At 35.9% G+C, this 15,931-nt stretch overlaps 1 long non-coding RNA gene and 1 pseudogene across 1 annotated transcript; both read left to right on the forward strand.

Annotated features, from left to right (window-relative positions):
- Nucleotides 1–5,234: 5,234 nt before the first annotated feature.
- On the forward strand, nt 5,235–9,246 carry LOC137742849 ((-)-germacrene D synthase-like; annotated as a pseudogene).
- Nucleotides 9,247–11,426: 2,180 nt separating this feature from the next.
- Nucleotides 11,427–12,700, forward strand: LOC148693193 (uncharacterized). Its single transcript, XR_015953688.1, has 2 exons — nt 11,427–11,612; nt 12,435–12,700. It is a non-coding gene; the product is annotated as an uncharacterized LOC148693193 (long non-coding RNA).
- Nucleotides 12,701–15,931: the final 3,231 nt, after the last annotated feature.

Raw genomic sequence — 15,931 nt, forward strand, 5'->3', positions numbered from 1 at the left:
GAGCAAAATACCTAAAATTTAGCATCGTATTTTCAACTATTCATTTATACGTATTTTCAACTATTTTGTTCGTTTCATTTATTTAATTTTATTTTGAATCTGAAGATAATATTTAAGGAATGAAGTACCAACTACATATGAGAATGTATTTTAAATTTATCACGTAATGCATGTGAGTAAGTTAAAACTCGTTACAACACAAAATAGGCTTGAAACACTTGATAACACATAATAATTTTGTTCCCGCTTGTGATTGATGTTTATCCTAAATAAGCTTAGATGTTCTTCTAATGCATATGCATACTAATTATTAAGAGACTGAAAAAATCAGTCAAGCTCAAGGCACAAGAAAGGTGGTGGACGGATGGGAGATGGCATAAGGTTTTAGTCAAGGACATTAGTGGCTAAAGACCACATCCAATGTCTCCTTGTTTTTTAATTATTCAATCAATATATTGTTCGTTTGGACCTTTACAGTTGGGTCTTTAAAAACAATATTGAGATTTAAAAACTTACTTTTCGCATAACCTAATATTAAATATTTGCGTTTTTATTTTTTGCTTATATGTGTACTAACAAAAAAAAATTGGGGGCCCTCTTTTATACGGGGCTCAGGCAGTTGATCTTCTAGCCGTTGGTCAGAGCATCTTCAGTGGAGTCCCTAAATAGGGACAACCAACGTTTAAAATAGGTATAAAAAAATATAGGGACAACCACGCAAAAAATGCTCCCATAATCCTACCAATTAGTGCTAAAAACAATTTAACAACCACACAACACCAAAGTGTGCTGTCGTTGAGAGACGCGCCTTGAGCCGAGTAGCAAAGGTCGGTGGTGGAAGACTGACGATGGAGATAAGCTATGGAGGAAGAAAAAGGGCATAAAAGCCCAGATCTGAGACAAGCTCAAGAAAACTAGAAATTAAGAACGTTACCAGAAACAAAGAAGAGAAATAAAACATGAAATTGAGGAGAGGGGACTTGAACCATAAAATATGGGAGGGAAGAGAGAGCGATTGGGAAGAAGTAAGTTGGGAGGGGGGGGGGGGGGGGCGACCGAATGGGAGGGATGAAAGATGATTCGAAAGTTTGTCAGAAAAAAAAAAAAAAAAAAAAAAAAAAAAGATGATTTGAAGGAGGGGTAGAACGCTGGAGAGGAGAAGGAAAATGAGGAACATCAAGTAAGTTTTTTGCCAACCCTAACTAGAGCAGAGATTTTTCGTTGTGATCGGAATAATGGGTGGTACATCACGTGTCATTATACAAATAATGAGATTGTGTGTTAAAAAGTTAATAAATTAAAAATTAAAAATTTTCACCATTTATATAAAAATACGTTCGGTCACAATAAAAAATTTCTCCAATTAGAAAGGAAGAATTCGGCGACGAAGCAGGAATTTTGTTGGGGCTTTTGTGCGAGAAAAAAGTGAAGAGTGGCTAGGCTTTGCTAGAAACGTTTTAAATGTGGAAAAAGAAAAGAAAAAAACAAAAACAAAAGCTAGAGCTCCTATTTCCTTTTTCTTTTTCTTTTCCACCGATTTAACGGGTGATGACATTTTATTATTAGGATACCGGGAGACTTTTGTTTTTTTATCCCCTTCTATCCAGCATATTCTATGGCCATGATGATGACCTTTTATTTTATTTTATTTTTTTTTATCCTTTTCAACATATTCAAGGAAGATGGTGATTGCCTTTGAATTTTTTTTCTTTCCAACAGATTCAAAAAAGATGGTTGGGTTTTTGTTTTTTTCAAGTGATGCCTTTTTAGTCATGACTCATAATCCAATCATGGAGCTCAATAATGAGCCATGATGTTGAATAATGTAATCATTCTAATTACGTTTTTTTTTTTTTTGGAACACAAAATTTGGTATCAAATTTGATTTTTTTTTTGTCAAAATATTTTACAACAACGTAATACGAAATTAATTAAAAAAAAAGTTAACACAAACAAAAAAAATTCATCTAATCAAATTATTACTTAAAATTATAAAAACCTCAAATTTAGAAATTGTAACTCTTTTATTGGAGATAATATTCTTTTAGAGACAGGAAAATTCCCTTAAAATCCCTAAATGAGTTCTCAAAGGTGATGGTGGAAGTCCATAAATAGAGACTCCCATTGAAAAGGCTCTTAAAATAATCGTGCTTATTCTTTGAGAATTAGTAGAGTACAAAGTTTTAAAATGAGGACTCTTGCCAAAAAAAAATTGTGCATCTTTTTCATATAAAGTTATACTATACTCTTCAATTTGTCCTACTTTTGTTAGGTTGGAGTTAATTAATCCGAACGTATCTACATGATTCTCGCATGCATTATAACAATCTTTTATTATAATTAGTGTATACATCATACCTAAATAGAAATTGTTATAACCTTATACATATTTTACCTAAATAAAAATTGTTATAACCTTATACATATTTTAATATTTATCACATACTAATACAAAGAGTCATTTCTATACGGTATCACCATTGTCTACCTAGCCTACCACAGACCTTCACTTTGCTTCCCTGTGTTTCGTGTAGGCTTGCTGCACCAGTCTTTTGCAGCCCCACGGTACCGACATCTTATCCCAGTCCAAGGCCGTGCGCTCATCTGTTGTGCCTTTGCGCCCTGCCACACCTGATCCTGCCGACCGCACTTTGACATCCGTACTGCCCCAGCCACATTAGTTTCGTGCATTCCCTTCTTACTATGATATAAAACTCATACATACTTTCTACGTGTCGTGATAAAGACTAATTATCGATACTTTATATGTTACTATTAGATATTTAAATTGACGAAGGCAGATTGTTTGCCTTTCTGTAGGCGTGCTCTTCTCATCCCTTCTTATTTATGCGATTATGGTTAAATCACGTCAACATTTTATATTAATTTTTTAATAGAGATAATAAGACAAAAAAATTAATAGCAATATAAAATATTAACATGACTTAACCGTGACCCCACAAATAAAAGGGGATGGAAAGGGCACTGGTAACAGGAGGGCAAACAATCTACCTCCTAAATTGACATAAAGATTTTAATTTAGTAACACATTTGAAGTTAGTTTGTCATTTAAAACGTTTTTAGCTACATTTTATGGAGCAGATGTAAGTCACTTTGAGATGCGGCCCTTTTCAATTATAGCATGATCACAAAAGAAGGGAGAAGAGAGGGGATTCAACAATGTTTTGTGGAGTAGATGTAACACGTGTTGAGATGCTGTCTCTTTCAACTATAGCACAGATCACATAGAGAGAGGGAGACATATATATGATGTAATTCAGTATCACATTTGAAGCTAGTTTTTCATTAAAAACGGTTTTAGCTATGCTTTGTGGAGCAAATGTAACACATGTTGAGATGTTGTCCCTTTCTACTATAGCATGGATCACACAAGGAGGGAGAGGGGAGAGTCAGAGAGATATATAGATTAATTTAGTAAAACGTTTAAAGCTAGTTTTTCATTAAAAACCTTTTCAGCTATGTTTTGTGGAGCAGATGTAACATGCGTTGAGATATATAGATTAATTCAGTAAAACCTTTTCAGCTATGCCGTGCGCTCATCTGTTGTGCCTTTGCGCCCTGCCACACCTGATCCTACCGACCGCACTTTGACATCTGTACTGCCCCAGCCATATTAGTTTCGTGCATTCCCTTCTTACTATGATATAAAACTCATACATACTTTCTACGTGTCGTGATAAAGACTAATGATCGATACTTTAACTGTTACTATTAGATATTTAAATTGACGAAGGCAGATTATTTGCCCTTCTGCTGGCGTGCTCTTCTCATCCCTTCCTATTTATGCGATTATGGTTAAGTCACATCAACATTTTATATTAATTTTTTAATAGAGATAATAAGACAAAAAAATCAATAGCAATATAAAATGTTAACGTGACTTAACCGTGACCCCATAAATAAAAGGGGATGGAAAGGGCACTGGTAACAGGAGGGCAGACAATCTGCCTCCTAAATTGACATAGAGATTTTAATTTAGTAAAACATTTGAAGTTAGTTTGTCATTTAAAACGTTTTTAGCTACATTTTATGGAGCAGATGTAAGTCACTTTGAGATGCGGTCCTTTTCAATTATAGCATGGATCACAAAAGGAGGGAGAAGAGGGGGGATTCAACAATGTTTTAAGGAGTAGATGTAACGCGTGTTGAGATGTTGTCTCTTTCAACTATAGCACATATCACATAGAGAGAGGGAGACATATATATGATGTAATTCAGTATCACATTTGAAGCTAGTTTTTCATTAAAAACGGTTTTAGCTATGCTTTGTGGAGCAAATGTAACACATGTTGAGATGTTGTCCCTTTCTACTATAGCATGGATCACACAGGGAGGGAGATGGGAGAGTCAGAGAGATATATAGATTAATTCAGTAAAACGTTTGAAGCTAGTTTTTCATTAAAAACCTTTTCAGCTATGTTTTGTGGAGCAGATGTAACATGCGTTGAGATGCTGTTTCTTTCAACTATAGTATGGATCACATAAAGAGAGGGAGAGAGACATAGACATTTTAATCCTGTAACACGTTTGAAGCTAGTTTTTCATTAAAAACGTTTTTAGCTATGTTTTGTGGAGCAAATGTAACACACATTGAGATGATGTCCCTTTCAACTATAACATGGATCACACAAGGATGGAGAAGAAGGGGAGAGAGAGAGACATAGAGATTTTAATGCAGTAAAACTTTTGAAGCTAGTTTTTCATCAAAAGCCTTTTCAGCTATGTTTTGTGGAGCAGATGTAACATGCGTTCATATGCTATCTCTTTTAACTATAGCATGGATCACACAACGAGATGAAGAAAGATATAAAGATTTTAATTCAATAACATGTTTTAAGCTAGTTTTTCATTAAAAAACTTTTTTAGCTATGTTTTGTGGAACAAATTTAACACGCATTAGAGATGTTGTCCCTTTCAACTATAGCATGGATCATACAAAGAGGGAGGGAGAAGGGGAGAGAGAGATATGGAGATTTTAATTCAGTGAAATGTTTGAAGCTAGTTATTCATTAAAAATGTTTTTTGCTTTTTTTTTTGTGAAGTAGATGTAACAATCGTTGAGAGGTTATCCCTTTCAAATATGGCATGAATCACACAGAGAGGGGGAAGGGAGGGAGAGAGGGAGATTTCACTATAAATAGCCGAGTATAGCCCTTTTTATAATAATTAAAGGAACATTGATCTCCATGGTCTATCCGAATAAGGGAAAAAAAATGTCAGATCATCAAGTTTCAGCTACATCTCATGGTCAAACACTAAATGTGGTTTCGGAAGATGTTAAACGACGTTTAGCTAATTTCTCTTCCAGCGCTTGGGGCGATTATTTTACAGAGTTATTAGACCCATTCTATTGTCCTATTTTCTCACTCACCTTAAAAAGTTAAAAAATTAAAATGTTAATTCTCCACCCACTATTATTCCCAAAATAATCTTTAATATATACATACATATTAAATTATAAAATTGTCCCTTAAAAAACCACTAAGGTCTGCAAATTCATATGGAAACGACATATGTATCCAAATTCAAAAGAATTCAACAACGACAAATTCAAAAACACGATGGACAAATTCAAATGACCTACACACAAATTATTCTTCTACCTTTTCAATGGAAACATAATCTTCTACCTCTTCCGTAGAAGCGTCATCTTCCACTTGTTCAATGAAAAAGTCATCTTCCAAGTCTATTGATATTTTTTTACTTTCTCTGAATGAAAGGAGATAAAAATATGAGTTAGGGTTTTAAGATAGACAAATCGTCTCTCATGCCCAACCTTTTTTTTAAATTAAGCAAAATAAGATAATTAATGTCCTTATCATTCTTTTTGTAAATGAACAAATTTGTAATTAAAAAATTTATTAAAAAGTGGGTGGGAAGATAAGACATTGGGATGGGAATAACATTACTCTTATTTTATTTCATATGCTTCTCTGGTAGAAAATTATGCCTAATAATGCTAATTAATAATGGGCTATTAATACTAATCAAGTGCTAGCTGCGACTTACATTTAGAGTATATACTTTGTTATTGTAGATTAATTTTTATAAGTACTTTTTAATTTGCATACACCATGCATGAACATCATACTTTTCTTAACATCCTTTAAATTTGTTTATGTAGGAAACAGATACAAAACTTGAGAAAGATGTCCAAGAACTGAAAGAGAAAGTGAAGAGGATGGTAATGGCTCCATCAATGCCTTCCGAAAAATTGAACTTAATCAACAACGTTCAGCAATTAGGTGTCTCCCTTCATTTCGAAAATGAGATTGAGGAAGTTTTGCAGCAAATTCACAAGACTATCATGAAGGTGATGGCGGAGAAAATGATGATGACCTTTACTCCACCGCTCTCCGTTTTCGGTTGGTTAGACAACAAGGTTTTAAGGTTTCATGTGGTCAGTTTTCTCTCTGCGGTCATGGTTTGTTAATTAATAATGTTTATAACCTTGGATTTTCCCTAATTTTGTTTACGTTAACACGTTTATTTGGTGGAGCTAGCAGACATGTTCAATAAGTTCAAGGACGTCCATGGAAAATTCAAGGAATCACTTGCAACTGATGCAGTAGGGCTATTAAGCTTGTTCGAAGCCGCACATGTAGAGTTCACGGAGAGGACTTGCTAGATGAAGCACTGACTTTCACCACCACTCATCTTTAATCATCGATTGAAGCGCACCGTTTAAGCCCGTTACTTTCAAAACAAGTAACTCATGCCTTGTATCTACCATTCTGGAAGGGCTTCCCTAGGCTAGAAGCATGGAGTTACTTGTCTATTTATGAAGAACGTGGTCATTTAGTAAATCAAACTCTCCTAACTTTTGCAAAGTTGGACTTCAATCTGTTGCAGCAAGTCCATAAAAAAGAACTAAGTGAAATTACAAGGCTAACTCTGATCGCGTCCACGAGCCATATACATGCTACAAGAAAAAGGACAAAAATCACACTTGTTTTATGGTTATTTTTTTGTAGTGACATGTCAGTTCTTACAATAGTGAATGTAAAAGTGTGTGAATAATGCTATTTAGACACATAAAACTATAATACATTTGTTGACACTAATCAAACTATGCCCTACTATTCTCTATGGCTACATATACTAGCAAGTGTGTTCGTGTGTCTAAATATAGCATCACTCTTTACGCACGTGCATACACAAAGGTTACAATAAATAGTAATTGGTTTGACTAATTCCATTATTATTATGTATTAATTGGCAGGTGGTGGAAGGATTTCGACTTTGTAAACAAACTACCTTTTATAAGAGAGAGTATTTTTTTTTTTTTTGTTTTTTTTTTTTTTTGGTGGACAAAATAAGAGATAGAGTGGTTGAATGCTACTTTTGGGCTTTGGGAGTCTTCATCGAGCCCAAGTATTACTTTGCTAGGAGAATATTCTGCAAAGCTAATGCTATGGTTACGACTATTGATGACATTTATGATGCTTATGGAACATATGCAAACAAGAGCTGTTTACTAAAGCTATTGAAAAGTTCGTAGATTATATACTAATACAGTCAATTATCCTTTTAATTTCATACCTTATACTACAAATTTAGTTAAACACTGATTAAATATATAATCACCACTCGAGAAGGTCTTGCTAATTTTTTTTAATCACCTGGAGGTGAGATATCTCAGTCATCGACTAACTGCCGAAGTATATGAAAGTCTGTTATCAAGATATGTTGGATGAATACGTTGAAATTGAAGAAAAGCTTACAAAAGAGGGGAAGTTAGATGGCATTCACTATGCGAGAGAAGCAGCAAGACTTATTAATATTTTCAACTGAGCACATTCACTTCATATTATATCAATGTTATAATAAGGGGTTAAAAGTGAATTTATGCGTATATTATAGTAGTAAGAACATATCAAAGTATTATCATGATATAAATGAATTGATTATACCATGTTTTAGTGGCTCATAATAATTGCTCAAAAGGCTTCTGAAAGTCTCAATGACTCACCACACTTCATTGACTTTCAATGTCACACTTGTACCACTACCGTGAAAATTACCAAAACTCATGATATAGAGTCAGGGGTGTGAGATTTGAGCTTAAGCCACATAATAAGTTAATTATATGAATACCATTACACCATTAAATTAATCTTGTTTATTAACAAATTTAATTGATCATGGAAAATAATGTTGTAGTTGTATTATCATCAGATTACATATGGAAAGTAATTAACTAGAGACTGCGTGTTGATTTCGTAGATGAAAGTTCTAGTTCGAGCTTACTTCGAGGAAGCCAAATGGTTGCACCAAAATTACACACCAAAAATGGATGAATATATGTCAGTAGCACTTACCACGTCCTACTTTCTGCTATCAGTCGTGTCATTTGTCGGAATGGCAGATATTGTGACAAAAGACTCCTTGGACTGGATTTTCAATGACTCTAAGAGTTTTCACGCTTTATTACTACTTGGCAGACTCATAGATGACATGAAATCCCACAAGGTTCGTACCTATACTAATATCTATAAACGTATATATCTAGTGATATATGAGTAATATACTTAGAGTAATGCTAGATATTTGTAGAATATTTACAAAATACGTTACTCAATAATAGAGAAGCGACTCACCTATTATGTGAGATTCATCTTTAGTTGAGATGCTCATCAGTAAATGTAGTACGAACAACATCACTCATAGACAAAAGTATTTTTATTCTCAACCTTTTCTTTTTTCTTTTCGTAAAACAATATTTTGTTCTTAGACAAACAATCACATGGGATTTTCTATAGCAACCGAGCATTGGATACTCTGGAGATTTAAGTTTTAAACTTTAGATCCTTGATATAAAAAATAAATAAAAAACACACACATACACACACACACAAATCAAGATCTAACAGTTAAAAAACTCTTTTAACCTTAAAATTCATGCATGTATGTATGTATATGTAGTTTGAGCAAAAGAGAGGACGTATTGCATCGGCAGTGGAATGCTACATGACGGAACATGGTGCCACAGAAGAAGAAACAACAATCGAATGCACCAAACAACTGAATGATGCATGGAATGACATAAACGAAGAATGGCTGATTCTCACCATTCCTAGGCACCTTCTGTTGCGAATTCCTAGGCACCATTCCTAGGCACGTACAAATGAAGTTATATACAAGTATGAAGATGGCTTTACTCATGCCGACCTAGTGCTTAAGGATTCCATTGTTTCTTTGTTTGTCGATCCCGTGCCCATATAATTAAGCCTACTAAAAATTATGGTCTTTGCTATAAGCCGATAAATAATGTGGTCTCCGAAGGCCCTGTAGTGAAACACGGAGCAGCAAGTCCTCTGAAGTTAGTTTCGAAAGACAGTGTTTCTTCTTGTTGATATATGTGTGTGTGTGTGTGTGTGTGTGTGTGTGTGTAAATGCTTGAATAAAATGATTTGGATTGTCAGTTTGTTGTCTACATCTACTATCTACAAAAAGGGAAGATGTTTAATAGTCTGAGTTTTTCTTCTAGAGTGAATTGTGCATTCCAACATCTTCTGTTATGTTTGTTTTGTAGCCGGCGCTGTTGCCCTTACTTCACTTTGAAATTTCTTCATAGCCCTTGGATGTCGTAAAAGCTAAGACATTCTCCACTCTAGCGCTGTAAGGGATAGATTTTTCTAATCTAGGAACTCGGTTGCAAGTCTCCAAACAACTTTGACGGCACAAATCTGTACAATTTGTTGGGAATCTCGCTCCACCGTGAAGGAGCGGGATAGAAAGTGCCATAATAATTGATTATGTTTTTGGAGTTATATCTAATCATCTCTTTATATAAAGAGTTAGAATTGGGGGGACACTATTTTAGACACACATTTTGAGACACGTTTTCATGACCTGTATATTTACTCTCGGTGGACAATGAGAATGGGAGATCCAGTAGGCATTCCTTCTTCTTTTTTTCCCATAAATGAGATTTTCTAATTTTTAACATTTTAAGGTTTTTTTTAATCCACATGGCACAAATATGTGGGGTTCACGACTTCCAAATAGGCAAATAATGGAGGAAATAACAGACATTGGGATGGATGTATGAAACTGCAATGCAATGAAATAGTAAGTTTGTGTATGACATTGCAATGTTTTAAAGGTGATGTATGAGTTTGCAGTTGTACCCAAACTTGAGGTCGCAGAATGCAATTACCCCATACATTATTACAAATAGTTCGAGTCCTAAAGACTCCGATCAAGTCATCAAATAAATGAGTTCCAATTCATTCAGGTGGATTCTCAAAATAATGATACCCAAGATTCATGTTATAACTTCAATTGGCAAGGCCGTCCGTCACAACGTTCTTTTATCAGTAGACATGAATGAACTCGCAACAGGTATGGGTACCACAAAATGTCAAGGTTGTTCAATGATGTTGACAAGATAAACGAGAAATTTTTTTTTTGCGTACCTCTAAAGTATCATAATATAAATGATTGAAATTTTTTTTTTTTTTCAGGTATCCAACTACTTGTATTATGACAATTGGTGTATTCGACTGTGTTCCCTGTACACTAAAAAACCTCTTCAAGTAAACGGGTCTATATTTTTAGTCTTATCCGGTCTCTTACACGGGCTGTCAAATATTGATATAATTTTGAAACCTCTAAAAATACAATGTGCCAAAATTAAACCCATCAGCCCATTTTGAAACGGACCTCAATTTGAACCCGGCCCATTACCAATGTGAGAACCTTTTGTTTTCCTTGAAATTTGAATTCCACTAACGGTCAAATAGTTGAAGCTAGCTCTATCCATTCACAATCACGGTCCTGCGCCGTCCGTTTCCGGGCTGGTTTGGTATTGTTGTGCTTTGAAAAAAAAGCTGATTCTCCTGTGCTGTGAGAATAAGCGGCTGTGAAATAAAGCAGCAGAGTGTTCGGTAAACTTTTTTGTAAAAGTGCTTTTGAACAAAAAAAAAACAGTATTATAGTGTTTGGTAAACTTTTATGTAAAACAGATGTGAAAAAAAAAAAGCCAATTTTTCAAAGCTGGGTTTTGCAATTTCTTGTTTTTGGCTTTTTTTCACCCAAAACTGTGAAAAAAAACTAAAGCTGAATGTTTACCAAACACAAAAACAGCTCTCAGCTTTTTTTTATACCAACTTTTTTCAGAATCACCTCAGTAACAAAACCAGGTCTATGTCCGGGGAGGTCTCGCAGCTTTGAAAGCTAAAATAGCATACATACTGTGCCATCCAAAATAGCAAAACAGAAGCAAAAATGGAGGATGGTGATGGATGAAAGAAGAAGCCCATTCTCCTGAGGCTTTTGGAGGTTCTTTTCAGCGGCGCAAAGAAGTTGAAGGAGATAAGAAAATGGCTCTCAGTAACAGCAACGATCGCTGGGTATTGCTGGTATAAAATTAATCTCCTTGAACTTACTCTCTCTCTCTCTCTCCCCTCGAATTAAGGGTTTTTTTTGGGTTGGGAAATTGGGGTTCTTGGCTTTGAAATCTTGGGTTTATTCTGCCCTTTTTGTAATTTTGAGTTCTAATTGAAATTGGATTTATTAGGTGTAGGAATCTGGTTTGATTGACGAATATGGCTCTCAAGAACAGCAACTATCACTAGGCATTTCTGGTACAAAATTTAATCTTTTGAACTTGTACTCTTTCTCTCTCCTCGAATTAAAGGTTTTTTTGGGGTTGGGAATTTGGGGTTCTTGGCTTTGAAATCTTGGGTTTAATTTGCCTTTTTTGTAATTTTGAGTTCTAATTGAAATTGGATTTATTGGGTGTAGGAATCTGGTTTGATTGACAAGAATACGGCAATTTTTCGTATTGCGATGTTGCAATCTTTATTTATGTTCGTGTTTACCCTTGTACTTCTTTTTCTTAGCCTACATATTCTTAGCAACCAAACATATCCTAATCAAACCTGAAGGTGCATTTTCTCCATTTTGTCTTTGTAATTCATGCTGTTATATGAGAATGATGAGTTTTAGTAATATAATGGAATTATTAGGTTCCACCAATGCTCTTCAAGCTAGTTGAAGGCTGCATATTTGAATTTCGCTGAGGATAGTAAGTAGGATCATCTTCGCCACAACTTCCGTCTTCTGTCTCTAAGTCAAGAGCCAAAGACTTTGTAAGCAAGAAACAGAGAGGGGAAAACCAAGATTTTACATTCCGCATCCCATTAGAAGCCAACACAGTAATCAAACCTGATGGTGCATTTTGTTCTTGTGAATCGATTGATGAAACTATGTTCGATTATCATTTTAGAATTGATTACGTTCAGTTCTCTGTTTACAACATTGGGAATAGGGAAAGGATTTAGAACTTTACATCTTTATAGAACCCCATTACTACATTAGGATTAACTTGCAATCTCTTTTATTTCATGCAATTTCTTTGGACCTTTAATTTGCTTGTTTACATCTTTCTTTGCTGATTGATGTAGGAAGAACGCAATCGATGTGGATCTCACATTAGAAACCAGCTCAACGTATGTGGGTTCTAGCATACTCAGAAACAAATATTGTCACATTCCCACACCTTTTTTTCCTTTAATTTTCAGAAATGGTTTATAATTCAGAAAGTATATGTGATCATCAATTTCTAATTCTTCTTTTTTGGATACATTGCCTGTAGTGATGATGATTGTTTTTACCGAAGCCATCTGTAAGTACCTTTGACCCTTTGATTATGAGGCATTCTCCATTTTTATTTAGAATCATTTTTTTGCATTTTTCTGAGAAATAAACAGGGGTCTAGAATTGCTTCTTGAGCAAGTTTAATAGTTAATGTACTAGTATATTACGTAGCTAGCTGTAATTTAATAGTTATAGTTATTGTAGAAGCAATGTGTATATACCTCTCTTTCAATAGTTTTTAGCACTAAGTTTGATACATTTGACTTCTTTTCAAGAGAAATCATTCCTAAACTTTGCTTGACTGCATAGTCAACAACAACTTTCATGCTCTCATCCGAGATGGGGGAAACTAATCTTTTGCACCTTTTTAGGGGCTATTTTCATTCGAGAGAAAGTAAACTGACCCTTATTTGTGTCTGCTTTCCTTCGAGAGAGGGTAGACTCACCTTTTACACCCTTCTCATGACTTAGTCTCCTCCAAGAGAAGGTAAACTAATATTTTACACCCTTCTCAATGTCTACTTTCCCCTGGGAAAAGGTAAACTACCCGTATATCCAAACATGGATGAGTTTGGCTGCTCTGGTGTAAATGGGTGCATGACGACTTGAGCCAGCGTTTCCCGAAATTAGTCACGATAGTCTTCATCAAGACTTAGCTAATTGAAGGATTTTGGCCCATGGCCTAATGAGGAGCCAAACTTTTTTACCGAAAGAAGCACGAAAGTGTGGCGCCTCTTGAAGACCTGAAGGTTATGAGCTTGATCCATGAAGACGTTTGTTGCAACCACTCTAGAGGGGGATTCCCTCAGAAAGCTCTTAACTTAAGCTACTACTGGCGAACCATGCATCAAGTTGCTAAGAAACTTGTACAAAGGTGCAATAATTGCCATCGTACTTCATCCGCAGATAAGCCCTTGCTCATTCATGTAGTGAGCAACCAACATGGTGGGACCAATGCCGCCTACTACTGGGGCAGAGACATGATGATTGTAGTAACTGACTACTTCACCAAATGTGTTGAGGCTGAACCCCGAGACGGACATAGAGAAATTTATCTAGAAGAACATCTTCTGCTGATTTAGAATCCTGCATTACACCGTCACTAACAACGTCCTGCATCACATGTTCACACCAAGATACCCCTAGGGAAATGAGCAAGATGAGGCATCCAACAAGACTATCTTGGATTGCCTCAAGAAGTCTCTTATACATAAGAAAGGGAAGTGGCCAGACAACCTTCTATGAACGTGTCATACAACCAAATGATAAGTTATTGGTGAACTATCTTCTCCTTAGCATTTGGCATTGAGGCAATCATCCATCCCAACATCGTTATGCCAACCATTAGCATTATACTGCCAAATTTAGAGCAAAACAATGAGGTGGCCACTAACTTGTACCTGGCAAAGGAAGAATGTGAGAAGGTTGTCACTAAATTGGGCAGCAGCTCTTGTCCTACTACAATAAAAGGACCAAGATCTAATAGTTCCAGATTAAAGACATATTCGTAAGAAAGACCTTCATCACTGCCCATGGAGAAGGCTCTATAAAGATGGATCATATCTGAGAAGGTTGTTAGGAGGGTAGGTGGAAAAAGTAGCTACACCCTCACCACCATGAACGAGAAGTAGATTTAAAAAGCATAAGAACTCCTACAATATGAGAAAGTACTAAATGTGACCTCCCGTCACTCCTTGAATCTCATTTAGGCCTATCAAGTTCAAAGACTCAAGCAGATCGATATACTCCTCTAAGTGTTTGAGGATTGTCTTTGTTGTTTTGTAGTTTTCTCTTTCTAGCAAATTTTGATACATTTTACTTATTTTCAATGAAGATTCATAAAATCATTCATAAACATTGCTTGACCACATACTCAACGACTTTTATGCTCTACACCAAGAGAGGGTAAATTGACTTTTTACACCCTTCTCAATGTCTGCTCTCCTTATGGAGAGGGTTAACTAACCTTTTTACACCCTTCTCAATGTCTGCTCTCCTTATGAAGAGGGTTAACTAACCTTTTACACCCTTCTTAAGGTCTGATCTCCTTATAGAGAGGGTTAACTAACCTTTTACACCCTTCTTAAGGTCTGCTCTCATCCAAAAAAGGGTAAATGAATAGCGCAGCGCGATGACTCATTCTCTATAACTACAAAAATACTTTCTCGTGCATGAGTGACTTTCATAGAGGTGTCGCTTATCGTGCAATCCCGCAGCATGAAGAGCTAGACAAAGGCACCTCCAAATAACCCAGACGACATAAATTTGATTTTGGCGGCTCCAGCCGAACTCACTCCGAAAAAGGACTGCAGTCGTCAGTCGAATATGACCCCCTATTCGCAAATCTGATATGGGATGCTTCTCTAGATAAGTTTACTCAACTCCGAGTAAAATATTTCAAGGGAAAGTCTGACCCCTCCAACCATATTCTTTCATATAGAAATGTTATGGCTCTATATGGCAATAATGACTCATTGATCTACAAAGTGTTCCCTTAATCTAGAATGGAATGTTGAGTTTCATCTGGGTTCATTTCGGATTTTAGGACCCTCTACATAGAGTTCGTGAAAGCTTTCTTCGCCTACAGGGGAGCGAAGAGAGCGAGACATACATTTTCTTCCTAATAAGGCAAAAGAAAGGAGAAAGTCTCCGCGAGTACATAAAATAATTCCAAACGGAGTTCGCAGAAATGGATAGACCATATGATAGTTTGGCTGCCACAAATTTCAAGAAGGGCCTTCTTATTGTGCTTGAGAGTAACAAGAAACTCCACAAGCCAAAATGTGAGTTTTTAACTTTGTCGGAGTGCTTAAATAAGGTGGAAGAAATTGTAGCTTAGGACATAATACAAAAAGATGGGAAAACCTATCAAGCTCAAGCTTGTACCGAAGTCTCCTAGACCAAAAAAGAAGTGAGAGGAGCTGTCGCCCAACGCAAGCGAATTGGTAATAAGGGTCCCCGGTGCAGCTTTGGAAAAAGAATCTTGAATTGGCAGGGAACATCTTCAATAAGGACAATGCTCTAAATGCTGCAAAGCCCATCCCAGTTAATGGTGAGAACATGGTAAGCAATTTAAGTGAGGTTGGAAGAACAAGGCCGTAGTGAATCAACGGTTACTTCACAATTCTAGACATCAAGAATATTAATTCCAAACTTAAGTAATAGGGATAGATTCAGACGTAGAGGTGGTGAGCCACCCCAAACTCAAGCTATCTTAAATGCTTGCTCCCCGTGATTCCAACTCCATATGGCATTGGCCAAGAACTGCCTAATGCTCATCCACAAACTTTTGCAGCCTCACCTC

This window comes from Pyrus communis, chromosome 11, assembly GCF_041283825.1.
Source record: "Pyrus communis isolate YQ-2024b chromosome 11, ASM4128382v1, whole genome shotgun sequence".
In the NCBI taxonomy this organism is placed as follows: domain Eukaryota; kingdom Viridiplantae; phylum Streptophyta; class Magnoliopsida; order Rosales; family Rosaceae; genus Pyrus; species Pyrus communis.